General features: G+C 35.7%; 1 long non-coding RNA gene across 1 annotated transcript; it reads right to left on the bottom strand.

Annotated features, from left to right (window-relative positions):
* Positions 1-12,253: 12,253 nt before the first annotated feature.
* Positions 12,254-16,223, bottom strand: LOC132799363 (uncharacterized). The gene is made up of 5 exons (XR_009635245.1): positions 15,989-16,223; positions 15,791-15,894; positions 14,940-15,049; positions 14,605-14,825; positions 12,254-13,351 (listed from the first exon to the last, which is right to left on the bottom strand). It is a non-coding gene; the product is annotated as an uncharacterized LOC132799363 (long non-coding RNA).
* Between the last annotated feature and the right edge of the window lie 301 nt (positions 16,224-16,524).

Below are 16,524 nucleotides of genomic sequence, written 5' to 3'. Positions count from 1 at the left end.
ATTGTGGAGATACTCATTCAATTTATGCCTGCAATGGCAGGGGATATCAAATGCCATTGGAGATATGCATGAGGATTTTACAACTGAGCTTTTTTGGTCTTGGCTTCCTATTTTTCTTTGCTTCCTTGGTTTTAGATATCCTGAAAGATGGCAACAGATGCAAATCAAATAGGCTTTGCTAGCTACGTACACAAGACCAGTTATTTCTAAATTTTTCTTTTAGATTTGTGATGTATGAATTGTTATTTCTACATTTACATATTTTCAGGGATTTTGGTGGCTTGAAGATTTTAAATCACTCTTATCTTATTGGACATGTCCTGTTAATTCTTCGATGTACCTTATTCATGTTAACTTTGTCATGGTATGGAATGATTGTTGACCCTCATTTGTATACTTTTGCAATGAAAAGTTTGATTCATTGTTAAAATTATACCGAAGTGATATATTTCTAGTTAAGTGAACCAATCCAGAAAATTCACCGACATCTTCTTTTACTCGGTTTTCTTTTTGATTCCTTACCGTTCAAAGTGTATTTATCAAACATATCAGGGGGTTGCAGGTGTATAGATTGTGTTTGTAACTAACTGGTATAGGTTATTGTAGCTATTGTTGAATCACAGTCTCAATGTTCTTATTGGCGTGCTAAATACTGTATCTTTCAATAAAAAAATTGATGGTTCTTTAAGCTTGAGTTATATCGAACAATGTCTTCTTCCTATCTTAGTCCTTTGTTTGAATCTTTAAAAGTGCATGTTAATGAAGAATATGGGTTTTCTTCTTTTGATGTTATTTTTGTAAGGAGTATGTGTTATTGTATTCTAAGAGGATTAACGATGGTATTTTCGTTTATGCAGTGGTTTAGCCCTTATGGCAATGGAAAAACAAAAACGATTTTCTAGTTTTCAAAAACAGCAAAGATTGTCAACAAATGTTGTTTCTAAAAAAAAGAAAACTGCCTTTTAGTTCAAGGACAAATAAGCTCTCAGCTTTTCTGCAGTTATTTATGTGCTTAGAAAATCTGTTTTGTCTCAATATTATGTGTTACGGAATTGGGAGAAAAACAAATGGCAACAGAAACAAAGAAATCGAAGAACAAACACACAATTAACGTGGAAACCCTTGACGGGAAAAACCACGGGCAGGGAGAAGCAAATCCAATATCGAAAGATTTGTACAAGGTGAGCCAAATTTTGAGATACCCTAAAAAACCCCAATGACGGCCGAACAAAAATACAGATATATATATAGTACAGAAGAAACCCCAATGTGCTTAGTGGTGGGCTACGGTCTCGGGCCTATCGGCCCGAGACCTCCGCTTCCACCACAGAGCCCCAAATTTTTCTCCAAAATTTAGTTTCACCAAATAGGTCGCACCGCAAGCTTTTCGGATCGGGTCAAAAAGAATTCGGGTCACAAACTCTAACAATCTCCACCTTGACACGAATTCCATATAAGGAATGAAAAACATACAAAACTCCAATCGATAAAAGTTGCCATCCTCTTCCACAAAAGCCCCTAAAGTCAAAGCTCAACAACAAACACCAACCAAGTCCAAGCAATGCTCAAACTTGGCTACTGGAAGTGCCTTAGTCATCATGTCAGCAGGATTATCATGGGTACTCACCTTGCTGACAACAATATCTCCACGAGTAATAACATCACGTACAAAATGATACCGAACATCTATATGTTTTGTCCTCTCGTGAAACATCTGATCCTTAGTCAGATAGATAGCACTCTGACTATCACAATTGATAACCGTACTCTCCTACTCAGAGCTCAACTCACCTATCAACCCCCTTAACCAAATAGCTTCTTTCACCGCTTCAGCTATAGCCACATATTCAGCTTCTGTAGTTGATAGTGCAACTGTTGCTTGCAAAATAGACTTCCAACTGGTAGAAGTATCTCCAAGAGTAAATACATAACCAGTAGTGGACCTCCTTCTATCAAGGTCCCCAGCAAAATCTGCATCAACATATCCACGTACACCCTCCTTACTTCCACCAAACTCTAAACAAGTGTTAGTAGTGCCTCTCAAGTACCTTAGAATCCACTTGACAGCTTGCCAATGTTGTTTGCCAGGATTAGCCATATACCGGCTCACAACACTAACAGCATGTGCAATGTCAGGACGGGTACACACCATAGCATACATCAAACTACCAACAGCACTAGAATAAGGAACATGTGACATATACTCAATATCTCTATCCGACTGTGGTGACATATCAGCAGACAATCTAAAATGAGTAGCTAATGGAGTACTTACAAGTTTAGCGTTCTTCATTCCAAAACGCTCTAGAACTTTCTCAACAAAAGATCTTTGAGTCAAGAAAAGTTTACCTGCAGATCTATCTCTCTCAATCTCCATACCAAGAATCTTCTTTGCCGCTCCCAAATCTTTCATCTCAAATTCACCACTCAATTCTGCTTTCAATCTGTTGATATCAGATTTCTTCTTGGCCACTATCAGCATATCATCAACATAAAGCAACAAATAGATAAATGAGCCATCTTCCAACTTCCTAAAATACACACAGCTATCATATTGGCTTCTAGAATAGCCATGGCTAAACATAAACCCATCAAACCGCTTGTACCACTGACGAGGGGATTGCTTCAAACCATACAAGGACCTTTTCAACAAACACACATGATCCTCTTTTCCTTCAACCTCGAAACCTTCGGGTTGCTGCATATAAATTGTCTCCTCAAGCTCACCATGCAAGAAAGCGGTCTTCACATCTAGTTGCTCCAACTCTAAATCATGCATAGCAACTAGCGCTAACAAAGCACGAATAGAAGTATGTTTAACGACAGGGGAAAATATATCATTAAAATCAACTCCCTGTACCTGTGAATACCCCTTCGCTACTAAACGTGCTTTGTACCTCGCATCTTCAACACCAGGGATGCCTTCTTTCTTTTTGTAGACCCACTTGCATCCCACAATCTTCTTACCCTCTGGAGGTAATGCTAACTCCCAAGTGTGGTTCTTATGAAGCGACTCCACCTCTTCCTGCATAGCAATTAACCACTTTGCAGAATCCTCACATGAAATGGCTTCATGATAGTTGCAAGGATCACTGGGACTCTCGATCTCCTGTGCTGCAACACAAGCAAAAGTGACATAGTCTGCTAAACTAGAGGGCTTCTTGATCTCCCTGCGAGGTCTATCCTTGGCAATCGAATGCTCCTGCACCTCCTCAATTCTCTCTTCTTCCACATGAGTGGGTGTCTCAAATGGGCTTGAAACTGAACCATTCTGTGAAGTACTTACTTCCTCCACCCTAAACTCCACCTGCTTTGGCACACTATCTGAAACAACGAGCTCCTTTTTCGGATGCAGCATTGCCATCTCATCAAACACAACATCCCTGCTAATCACAACCTTAGATGACTTTGGATCAGGAAGCCAAACTCTATATCCTTTTACACCCTGCGGGTAACCAAGAAATATGCCCTTCTTCGATCTAGGCTCAAGCTTACCATCATTAACATGAACATAGGCAGGGCATCCAAATACCTTCAAATCTAGATAATTAGCAGGTTTTCCAGACCATACCTCTTCAGGAGTCTTGCAATCGATTGCTGCCGATGGAGAACGATTCACCAAGTAGCAAGCTGTAGCAGCTGCTTCTGCCCAAAAGTCCTGTGCTAACCCAGAATTCGACAGCATGCATCGGACTTTCTCCATAAGAGTTCTGTTCATCCGCTCAGCCACACCATTTTGCTGTGGAGTTCCTCTAACTGTGAGATGTCTAACGATCCCTTCGTTTCTACAAAACTCATTGAAAACACCATCACAAAACTCCAATCCATTATCTATACGAAGGCGCTTCACCCTTCTTTCCGTCTGCTTCTCTACCAAAGCTTTCCATTGCTTGAAGATAGCAAATACGTCATTCTTGTGCTTCGAAAAATATACCCAGACCTTCCTGGAGAAATCATTAGTGAAGGTCAACATATATCTGCCACCACCCTTAGAAGCAGTACGTGCGGGTCCCCAAAGATCTGAATGAATGTAGTCTAGAGTACCTTTGGTTTTGTGAATTCCAGTACTGAAGCTAACTCTCTTCTGCTTCCCAAACACACAATGTTCACAAAACTCCAACTTCGAGATACTCCGATCACCAAGCAAACTCCGTTTGCTCAACATCGCCAAACCTTTCTCACTCATATGGCCCAATCTCATATGCCACAAACGAGTAACATCCGAATCTGACATGGACACTGAAACAGCAGCCGACCCCATTACCACAGAACCCTGTAGCCTGTATAATGTACCAACCAGGCTAGCTTTCATCACCACCAAAGCACCCTTCAGAACCCTCAAAACTCCACCTCCACCAGCAAAAGAACAACCAGACTTGTCCAAAGCAGATAAAGAAATTAAATTTTTAGACATATCTGGAATGTGACGTACCTCAGATAGTGTTCTGATAATTCCATCATGCATCTTCACCCTTACAGTTCCAATGCCGATGACACAGCAAGGATGATCATCTCCCATCAGCACAACACCTTTATCCACCGGAACATAAGAAGAGAACCAATCCCTATGGAGACAGATGTGAAACGAACAGGCTGAATCCAAAATCCATCCCTGCTTGCCCGAACTATCCTCAGTCACTGAATAAACATCTCCATCTTCAATTTCCTCATGTGCGACACTGGCTTCGGCATGTTCCTTACTCTTTTCATTATTTTTATTCTGAAGCTTACGACATTCAGTTTTGATGTGCCCCTTTTTCTTACGGTAGTGACAAATAAGGTTTCTGAACCTTGACTTCGATCTTGGCCGACTACCACCATTGTTATTTTGATCTCTAGATGATGTTCTACCTCTAACAATCAAACTCTCTCCTCCGGAACTCCCAAAATTATTGTTATCCGAACTGCTGGTCAACTCCTTATCAAACAACTCCTTAGAATATAAGGAAGCTTTCACGTCCTCCAATTTTAGGGTTTTATTACTGTAAATCAAAGTCTCCCTAAAATTTTTATACGATGGAGGTAAGGAACGCAGTAGCATTAGGGCCTGATCTTCATCATCATATTTAATGTCCATGTTCGCCAGATCCAACAAAATAGTAGAAAAATCATCTATGTGTGTTTTAATAGATGTACCTTCAACCATAGAAAGGGTGTATAGACGGTGCTTCACAATCAGTTTCGTTGTGAGATTCTTTGTGATGTACAAAGATTCCAACTTGTCCCATAAGTCCTTTGTTGTCTTCTGATCAAGGACCTCCCTCAAAACTTCATTGGACAAGCATAGCTGAATGGTGGATAGGGCACGCTCATCAACCTCGGCTTTCTTTTCGGCATCCCACGAAGACGGCATCTGCTCCTTGCCAACCAATGCCTTATGTAAACCGTTCTGTGTCAAAATCGCCTTCATCTTGACTTGCCACATGGAGAAACTCATGTTGCGCTCAAATTTCTCAATGTCGAACTTTGTTGCCATGATCGAAAGACAAAGAAAAGAAAAAAAAAATTCCCAAATAGATCGACGCGGCTCTGATACCACTTGTTACGGAATTGGGAGAAAAACAAATGGCAACAGAAACAAAGAAATCGAAGAACAAACACACAATTAACGTGGAAACCCTTGACGGGAAAAACCACGGGCAGGGAGAAGCAAATCCAATATCGAAAGATTTGTACAAGGTGAGCCAAATTTCGAGATACCCTAAAAAACCCCAATGACGGCCGAACAAAAATACAGATATATATATAGTACAGAAGAAACCCTAAAATTGAACAGACCTCCGCTTCCACCACAGAGCCCCAAATTTTTCTCCAAAATTTAGTTTCACCAAATGGGTCGCACCGCAAGCTTTTCGGATCGGGTCAAAAAGAATTCGGGTCACAAACTCTAACATTATGGAGTGCCGTCAATTACATAAGTTGCCTGATTTAAGCTCAGCCACAATCTATCTTGCTTCAACAACTCACCACTATTGCTGGTTGAGTTCTCTGCTTTTCGCTTTTCTCTTCCTTCTTTATTTTTATTTTCTTTTTGCTGTTATGTTAACTTCTATTTCCTAATCTGAATGAGGCTTTCTTTTTTTTTTTTTCCCCCTCTGTATTACTCTAATGGCTTAACAATTTGTTGCTTCAACTGCTTGTCTGTTGAATCTTCAATGGTGAATGCATATTCTCATTCATTGATTAAGCAATTTTTTATTGTTCAATTACTTATTTCTTGGCATTATCTATGTTGTTGGACTGTCAAATTCCAAGTTTTATCGTTCGTTTCCCCGTTATTTGAATGCATGCTTAATATGAAAGTTGGATGAACTTGTTTCTTGAATGCATGCTTATACGCACCACTGAACCTTCATATAGTCGTGTGGCTGGTATCTCTATAGCATAGTACTCAAGTTAAATTTGATCTTCTTCTTCCTCTTCTTACTAATTTTGATTAAATATTACGTTTAATCCAATGATCATCTTAATATCAGTTACTCTCAAATTCAATGCAGATGATAAACTATTTATACTAGGAAAGCAAAGAAATAAAAGTAAAAGATGGAAAGTAAAATAAAACAAATTAAAAACTTTATTCAATTTGAATCCATAAATTAATACAAGTATCAAATTTCCATCTTAAAATAAAATAAAAATACAAAATAACGAGTGGGTGGTGTTAGGCAGAAAACCTTGCTCCACGTCAAGGTCGTGTGCTATATATATATATATGTATACGTATGTATATATTAATAAGTCATATATTTATATTTATATTTGATATATATATTTTATACTTAATTATACATTTATATTATAAATATGACTATATTTTACGAATATTTAATTAATTTTGTATTTATTTTATAGTGGGAATATAGACAATTTGAAGCGTTCCATTTATTTGTTATGGAATCACTACCTTACGGTAGTATATATTTATGGGCCATAGAGGGATTCGGACCAAGTCACCCTGCCCCACTCCCTTGCCATTCATACAAGGTGTTGTTTTTAGATTTCAAAATATATTTAGAGTTTGGTGATGAATTGCATTATATGTAATATGGTATAAGGAATTTTATACCCTAATGGTTAAGTTTAGTGGCATTCAACTAACCGCAAAGGTTTTGTTGATAAATTTGAAAACATTACGAGAGAATTAATTTGATAAATTACGAAACAAAATTAAGAAATTTGATGGGGGTGGGCAGATATCATAATCAAAACGGGCAATCATATTGATGCAAACAAAACTACATGTAATAGTAATACAATGTAGCTTGGTCCTTAAGATTCCTAACTAGTCATGGTGCATAATTATAGCTCGAAGTCTTGGATGTTAATCAAACAGTGTGAATGAGATTTTTCTACTTTTTTGGGGTTCTATAAATATTTTTAAGGTTAATACTCTGTACTATACAGCTTATACATTGAGCTTTAGAATTTAAATTGTTTTAAATATTGCCTTCATTAATTTACAATTTATTTTATAGTAATCAAATTTCCAAATTAATTTTAAAATTGACTAACATAAAGTTTAAAAATTAAAAAAAAAAAACTAATATTTTCGTTAATCAATTAATAAAAAAAATATATTGCTAATCTGGTTTGTAAATTGATATGCGATCACAAAAACACAGAAAACTAATCTCATACCCATGGGTCAACTAGGTTGGATCTTTTATCTTCCAGAAGCTATTGTTGACCGGACTAAAAGGGTCTGGGATCTGGTGTCAAATTGGTGAAGACAGATGGACAACAAAACAAAAAAACAAAAAAATAAAACCAAACGTAGCCTTGCTTCATTAGGCCCAATTCACTTCATGGCCTGAAACTCTGGAATCTGTGAATGGACAATAGCCAAATGAGGAAATTTGGCCCAATATCCCTCTTTAAAGATAGTTAAGGATATTTATCCATACTTTCTGGATTTTTTTATTTTATCTTTTAATACTCATTCTCACCTTTAAAAAATTATAAATGACTTTCATATCCTTATTTTACTTCCCCGTGCATCCTGTATTCCACTAAATAAAAAAGAAAGATACCTTAGCGGCTTCCCATTTCTTAGAAATTGCAGAGATTCTCAATGAGTTTCTTTTCGAGCCTATCCACAGCAAACAAGCTAGTCAAACATAAATGATAAGTAAACCAAAAATTATAAGGCAATAATTTTCAAGTGCTTATTACCAAATAATAATTGCTGGTTAGAGAAAGAAGGAGAGTTGGGTTTGCATATTAAAGGTCTTGGAAGTGAGATGAAAGTGGACACCATTGAAGAATCTCAGAGATAAACAGAGAGAAAATGCCAAAGCAAAGCCAATAGCAAGTTTGACAACTCTTGTAGAAGGAAGAGCAAAAGAAGAGTGTGTATAGAGTAGGGTTGCGTGGGATAAGGAAGCATGTGCCGCACTTGCCTATATTAACCTAGGAGTTCTAGAAACTTCCAATATCTCGTCTTCTTCTTGTTCTTCACCATGTGAGCCTCTGTTTTTACAAAGCTGACAGCTAAAAATAATTGGGGCAAAGCTGTTAAACTAAAGGGTTACTGATAAGAGAAAGAGGAAAATTGGATTTGAAGTGTGGGAGGTGGGACATTGGTTAGAGAGAGAAAAGTTGTAAGTGGTTAATTAAGGAGTCTCCACATTTGCACAAATTTCTATCATCAACTTTTGACAGTCAATCCTAGAATTTTCCTCCATCCGGACCACCATATGGCCTACCACCATTCAATTCATTAGTCCATCCACCAGACAATACCATTTGTAGAGAGTTTACAGCCTTTGCCCAAGCACACTTATCTTGGTCCAAGAAAGGTTTCAATCCAAAACCAATTAATTTTATATTGAAATCTCACTTGAGCCTGGGCAAATGGGCTTGGCAGAGGCTCAACACTCTATACAAGATATATATATATATATCTTTGTGTCTCATTAGATCAAACAATGTTAGGCCACTTTTTGTGCCAATTTGAGAACTTTTTCAGAACTTTTAGGGTTTTTTCTCCTTAGGATTATTGAAGAATGTATATTTTCCATGTTGTTGCATTTCAAACACATTAGGGGACTTGTGGGGGCCAAAAAATTGATAAAATATGATAACTATAGGGGTTTCGGTAATTACCGATGAAACCTACGGTAATTTTTCCAGCAACTACAAATTGATTACTGTAGGTTTCATCGGTAATTACAGAAGGCCCTATGGTAATCAAATTTTTGTGCCAATTTGAGAATTTTTTTAGAACTTTTGGGGTTTTTTCTCCTTAGAATCATTGAAGAATGTATATTTTGCATGTTGTTGCATTTAACATACATTAGGGGACTTGTGGGGGCCAAAAAATTGGTAAAATGTGATAACTATAGGGGTTTCGGTAATTACCGATGAAACCTACAGTAATTTTTCCAGCAACTACAAATTGATTACCATAGGTTTTATCAGTAATTATCGAAGGCCCTACGGTAATCAAATTGTTGTACCAATTTGACAACTTTTTCAGGACCTTTGGGGTTTTTTTCTCTTTAGGGTCATTGAAAAATGTAAATTTTGCATGTTTTTGCATTTAACACACATTAGGGGACTTGTGGGGGCCAAAAAATTGATAAAATGTGATTACTATAGAGATTTCGGTAATTATCGATGAAACCTACAGTAATTTTTCCAGCAACTACAAATTGATGACTGTAGGTTTCATCGGTAATTACCGAAGACCCTATGGAATCAAATTTTTATGCCAATTTGAGAACTTTTTCAGAACTTTTGAGGTTTTTTATCTTTAGGATCATTGAAGAATGTATATTTTGCATGTTTTTCATATAACACACATTAGGGGACTTGTGGGGGCCAAAAAATTGGTAAAATGTGATTACCATAGGGGTTTCGGTAATTACCGATGAAACCTACGGTAATCAATTTGTCCTTACTTGAAAAATTACCGTATGTTTCATCGGTAATTACCGAAACCCCTATGGTAATCACATTTTACCAATTTTTTGGCCCCCATAAGTCCCCTAATGTGTTATATGAAAAACATGCAAATTACCGTATGTTTCATTGATAATTACCGAAGGCCTTATAGTAATCAAATTTTCATGCCAATTTGAGAACTTTTTCAGAATTTTTGAGGTTTTTTCTGCTTAGGATAATTGAAGAATATATATTTTGCATGTTTTTGCATTTAACACACATTAGGGGACTTATGAGGCCAAAAAATTAGTCAAATGTGATAACCATAGAGGTTTCGGTAATTACTGATGAAACCTACAGTAATTTTTCCAGCAACTATAAATTGAATGCTTTCACTTATTAATGTTGTTTTTTCTCTTAGCTTGTCAACAGTTATCATTAATAAAGCTACATTTAGCATGTTCTTACTGGAAACACACATGATTGAAGTCATCAGATGGAATTGTGGTGATTCTTTTATGACGGTGGACAAATGTCAATTACCGACGATGCATCAATAATTACCATTAAGTGGTAATAGTATCTGTGAAACAGTAAGAAACCTACAAAAAACTGAACACAGAATGATATTTTAAAAACACAATATGATAGATGACTTTGCCAACAAAACAACACATAAAACCAATGTCTATTATACCAAAACATATGTTAGCGGTTGGGCTACTAATTGCATTCCTTACTACATTGCATAACACAAGCATACCGCATAACATGCCCCTATTGTCTTTATATAGCGTAGAGCAATTTATGGTCCTTCGGTTGAATGGTGCTATTGGTTGGTAGTGCTATTAAGAGGTATGGTGGCCGAGCATGATCGGTTGCTGTGACCAATCTGTTTGCATCTCCCGCATCTATATTGAAGATGCTCCTCTCCTTGAGATTGAATCCTCTTCTTTCTTGGTTTTCCTAGCTGTTTGCCAATCTTAGGTGGAAGTACAAGCTGGTTTATGACATCATCTCGAGCATGCCACTGACATTTATCTCCAAGTGGATATATGGTTTCTGAATATGCGTCACGAAATGAGTCAACTGAGTAATGCACCGAGCAAAGGATATATGGAGAAATATGTCGATGCTTACATGCTGCAATTGCATGGACACAAGGAAATCCATCAATGTCAAATTCCTTGCATGAGCATGTCTTATTTTCTAAGTTGACTACTCCAACGAACACGCCATAGCCAGCAATTTGAAACTCATATAAGTTCAATGGAATAACACGTAAGCCTCTACCATTATTTAAGCACTCTAACATGATATTTTCCAACCAATTAGTAACAGGAGTTTGCATTGCAGCTGCGTTATTTTGACATTCATACCCCTTGTTGATTAATTCTTCAATCATGCCTGTAAATAGAACGGCTCAAAAACATTACAAACTCTAGCATTGCCCTTCCTCCTCATGATAATTATAGTAAACCATGCCTTCTAATGCAAGGAAAAAAAATTGCTAAATGATAACAAAACCAATATAATATTAAACACAGTAATCACATAATAAAAGCATTAAAAGTTAACTAAAGACTATAACTGTGGATATTTAGATATCACAAAACATCAACAGCATGTAGACTTCTCATATAAAACATTTAATATGTCCCCAAGAAGATAATAATCATCAAATGCAGCTCCTACCATGAACCTACCAATAATTCAAACCACAACAGCTGTGGTCCTTGTGGTCCTTAAAATTTTGAATAGAAACATAAAGTGAAAGAGCTTCATCATATCATAATATGCTGACAACATAAATACAATTGAGTGAATAATCTTGCACCAATTACTTTCACCCTAAAGAGAAAAAAGTTCATCCCACATAACTCCTGACAGACATAGTGGATCAAGTAGAATAAGATGTCAAGTTTGGGACACATGTGCTAAATCGTAACATAACATTAGCTTGAATGAATGCAATGTTGACATTTTGGTGATTTGTGGATTATTTTGTTCACGATCATAAATATAGTTACGTTTAGCATGTCCTTCGTATACAATAACATTATCAAAGTTGTCAAATTCGATTGAGGTGGTTTGCTTTCAAAAAATGGAAAAATTAAAATACCGACGGAATGTCGGTAATTACCGATGGAACCACCGTTAAATTTTCCAACAAGCAAGTGTTTTATAATTACCGATGGACCGTATGTAACGAATAAAGGTTGTCGTTTGCAAATGGAAATTTCCGAACCATTTATGGATTGTTGTATATAAAATCAAACCAACATATAACTTGCACTTTTATATCATGTCAAAATGTGACAAATAATGAATCCAATATAAGGGGAAAATATACACGTATATGTACATATATATATATATACATACCAAAAATCTTTACCTCTGCTGCGCACAAACGTATACTTTAATTACACATTTTTGAAGTTTATGGGCTCCACAATGAAGATTTTCAGTCTTTTTGTTATCACAAAAGCTTGGGGGTATGCAGGGAGATTGAACTGCACTGAAGGTGGTATTGTATTTTCTGCACTGGTTGGTAAGTGTGAAGAAAGGCTGAAAGGTAGGTAACCAACAAAAGAGAAGGAGATAGGGAGACACATTGGATTCATTGAATGTGGTAGCAGGGAGAGGAAGAGAGAGGGATAGAAGTTAATGAGGGTAGATGAGAAATGGGAGATGGTAAAACAATTTGTTTAAATATTTTCCACTTTATTCGACAGTTAATGAGAAATCAGGGTAGATGAGAAATGAGAGATGGTTCCATTTATTCGACACTTTCATATCAATTTATTTAAATATTTTCCACAACTGCACAATTAATTCCTCCTGACTACTCTCTTATGGACATACTGCCATGGAGCCGCATTTTAAAAGAGATTGGAAGAATCTTTCAAGCTCAGAATAGTGCTCGCTTAAGTGATGCGAAGCTTCTTGTATATCTGCACAAAAAACTGCTTGTGTAGATTTTCAGATTCGTCATCTGTCATGTTCATTGCATTTGCATACAAACACCAGTAAAATAAAGGTTAAAGGTAATTAAGATAAAGTAGCTTATTATGAAATTTGGCTTCTCTACATTAATTCTTTCGTGTTTAAGCATAGCCACTATGTACAAAACAACAAAAAGAAACTTGAGCTTGAGCATAAAGAAACTGCACAATTTAGATTTCCAACTATAAATTATCATATTCTATACCTTCAAGCCTTTGGAGAAGGGAAGCAGGGGAACCAAACCTCAACATTTCTTCCTTTTGTCTATCAAGCTCATGTAGCTTCTCCTCTGTAGTAGTCAACTCTGTTGTTCTCATAATTCTGCACTGTGTACCATACAAACAGGAGAAAATGTTTCACAATCAATACAATAATTTCGACACCACCTAAAGAAAGCAAGATAAATATTACCTGATTTCTGAGCTCCATAATGCACGGCTCCTTTTCCAAGTTCTACCTATGATTTTAAATAAATTCAGGATCTGTTTCTCCATGCATAATTCAATTGTGCTCGACTGATATATATATATATATAATTAAAAAAAATATCTAGTAGATATCTCCATACATAATCCAATTGTGCATGACTAATATAGCAAAAACTATTAGATAACAAGAAAAGAATAACTCGCTAGCTGCAGTCTCTTTTTGCGAATTTCATCTCTAAGCTGATAATTGTCAAGTTGCAAAAAAATATCTAGGGAAAATAATCAGAACATAGATTCAAGTATCACAATAGCGAAACTACTATATATTAGGAAGATATAAACCACCATGTTGATTAATAAACCATATAAATCAAGCACAAAAGTCATTGTATTAGCACAATACCCAATATTCACTAACAAGCGTTTTAAAAAAGGGTTTAATGCATGCACTTTATACACTTAAGTACGACAAATGGATTCCCAACTGAGAGAAAAAGCTTATGTACATACATTATTTTGAATTTTAACTTGATCAAGCGAAAGTAAAAATTGATGGTATGCATCCTTGTCAGACAAAATCTTCCTTAACTCGTCAACACTAAAATATATCCAATGTAAAACAAGAGAATGATAAATATTAATCAATAATGTTTAACCCAACTACAAAATAACATATCAAAATGAAACAAGAGAATGATAAATATTAATCAATAATGTCTAGCCCAACTGCAAAATAACATATCAAAGCGTAAAACGTAACAATAATCAAATTAAATATGAAGTTTATGACTTTTACAAAGATAATTAATATTTTCACAAATAGCAAAACAGATTATTTGTTAACTAGGCTTTAGAAAAATAAAATTAAATGATGTAACAAATGTGTAAGTAGAAATTAGTTTTCTTTTAATAATAGAAAGAGAAGGGAATAAGCAAGTGATGATGATACTATTAGAACAGTTTGATAGAATACATGGTTGTCTAAAGATTAATTAACGTAGTTCCATAAAGTTATATGAGTAATAAATATAAAATTTAGTTATAAGCATGACCAACCTTACTTCTTATCCTTCAAAACAGCAATTACACCTGCTGCTTTAGCAATTACACCAACAAACCATACAATAGATGGTTTGACTAACAAAAAAATTTATATTATCATAATTACCAAAAATTTATATTATCATAATTTCTACACAAAATCACCAATAAACCCACTTCCTTTCTACACAAAATGACTAATAGAATATATTTGTATTGTATTCTATTTTCGCTCTATTACCTTCAATGCCCATCAAAAAGACCTCAAATTTTCTTCTCGTTGAAGCAAGCAACCAAAGAAGCAAGGCATACCATAATTATTCATTCCAACCCATATCCCAAGTGGCATATCAACTGCAGTCAAGCAATGAGTGGTATCAAGCAACACTGCATCACCAAATATCTTATATGACTTGATAGAAGATGCATATGACCAGACAATGTTCTATAGTTGCTTGTATCCTACCAGCAAGCACATATACATATATATATATAAAAACATATATGATCATTTAGAAAAACTTTTACAACTTCATTTAAACACAGACGTCGAAGCAAAATTACAAAGACCTTTACCTGATTCTAAATTGGTTCACTAGGAGGTCCAATGATTGTGGTTTCGCTGTTCTTTTTGCTGCGTATGTCTTGGTCCCCTAGGCTTAAAATAACATATGGATCGATCTTGCCTAGAAAGAAAGTTCAAAACTAAAACTTCAAGAGGAACCAACAAGAGATACATAAATATCAATGCAATCCAGTCAAGAATAATATGATGTAAAATTTCGAACAAACGACAAATCAGCTAAAAATCTAAAAGGAGCAAACATATCAATGACTAAAAGTAGCTAAATTTCACTAATACATAAAGCATAATGGAATTATCTTGTCAAATACATCTAGATAAAAGCATATAGTTGTTACCATAGAAGAAAAAATATGAAATGGTTTTCGGTTTTGATCTCCTAAATGTAGGGTGGAAGCATAAAAACGAAAAAGAAATAGATGCAACTGTTGTCCATTATCCTCATGGGAAAGAGAAAAACAATATGATCCCACAAAATGGTTAAAAAAGAACCTTCATTCTTGCAAATTAGCATTTCCATAATTTTGCAAGACATATAATAGCAAATGTAATAGATCAGCAAAATGTCTATTAAAGAGAGGACTTGCATATGATAATTTCAATTCAAAAATGCACATTCCACTATCTGGGAAAGAAAATTTTCAACCGAACTGTTAAGAATAGTCTAAATGAACAAATATATAAAAAAAATAAAAATAAAAACACATAATTTAATTCCTATTTATAGCAATCGAATACTCATTTCCAATCAAGGGAAAATAAACACAAAAAAACAAAACAAAAACAAAAGCAAGAACATTTGGCAATTTATTGGAAGCAAAAAAAAAAAAAAAAAAAGTCTTACCCACCAGACGCAAGCCAGATGAAAGTTGCTTCAGGAATACAACTCTCTTCCCTTTAAATCTCCCAGCCAACACAATTAACACTGTCCCCGGTATAATACTCATCCTGAAAAGTTCACAGACCCAATTAACAAAACAATGAAAGCCAAATAACATGTAGCCAAAACGCATTAAATACATTATTAAAAAAAAAAAAAAACCTTTTCGGAATTGAACCTGAGCTTGGTGGGCTTGTGCTTGTGCTTGTTGACAAGTAGTTTCTTGACGTCATCAGCGGGGTAGAACTTGGGAGGTTTCTATTTTTTCTTTCTTTTCTTCACCTGACCTTTCTCTTCTCCTTCATCACCCTTCCCCCAAAGCTGGGCAAAAGGGCAACTAAGTGAAGAAAGCTTGATGAATGAGAAGAGATGAGCCAGCTTTGAGGGAAGGGTGATGAAGGAGAAGAGAAAAGTCGGGTGAAGAAAGGAAAGAAAAAACAAAAATAAAAAAGTAAAAATATTTAATTTAGATATAAGGGTATTTTGGGATTATTAAAAATTGAAAGGGTAGAAGAAAAAAAGATACCATATGAAGGGGTAAAAATCGTTAAGCTCATCCCTATGAGGGCATTGGGCCAAATTCCCCTAGCCCAATGTCAGGCATGAACAGATCCATGAGCCCATAACTGGTAAGCTAGTGCAAACAGAACAGAAGCTTCCACAAAAGGTGGAAGTGTAGGTAACCTCACCATCCCTGT

Source organism: Ziziphus jujuba, chromosome 12 (genome assembly GCF_031755915.1).
Source record: "Ziziphus jujuba cultivar Dongzao chromosome 12, ASM3175591v1".
NCBI classification, from domain to species: Eukaryota; Viridiplantae; Streptophyta; class Magnoliopsida; order Rosales; family Rhamnaceae; genus Ziziphus; species Ziziphus jujuba.
Note: the sequence above shows the minus strand (reverse complement) of the source record. Positions and strands in the feature narration are given on the sequence as shown.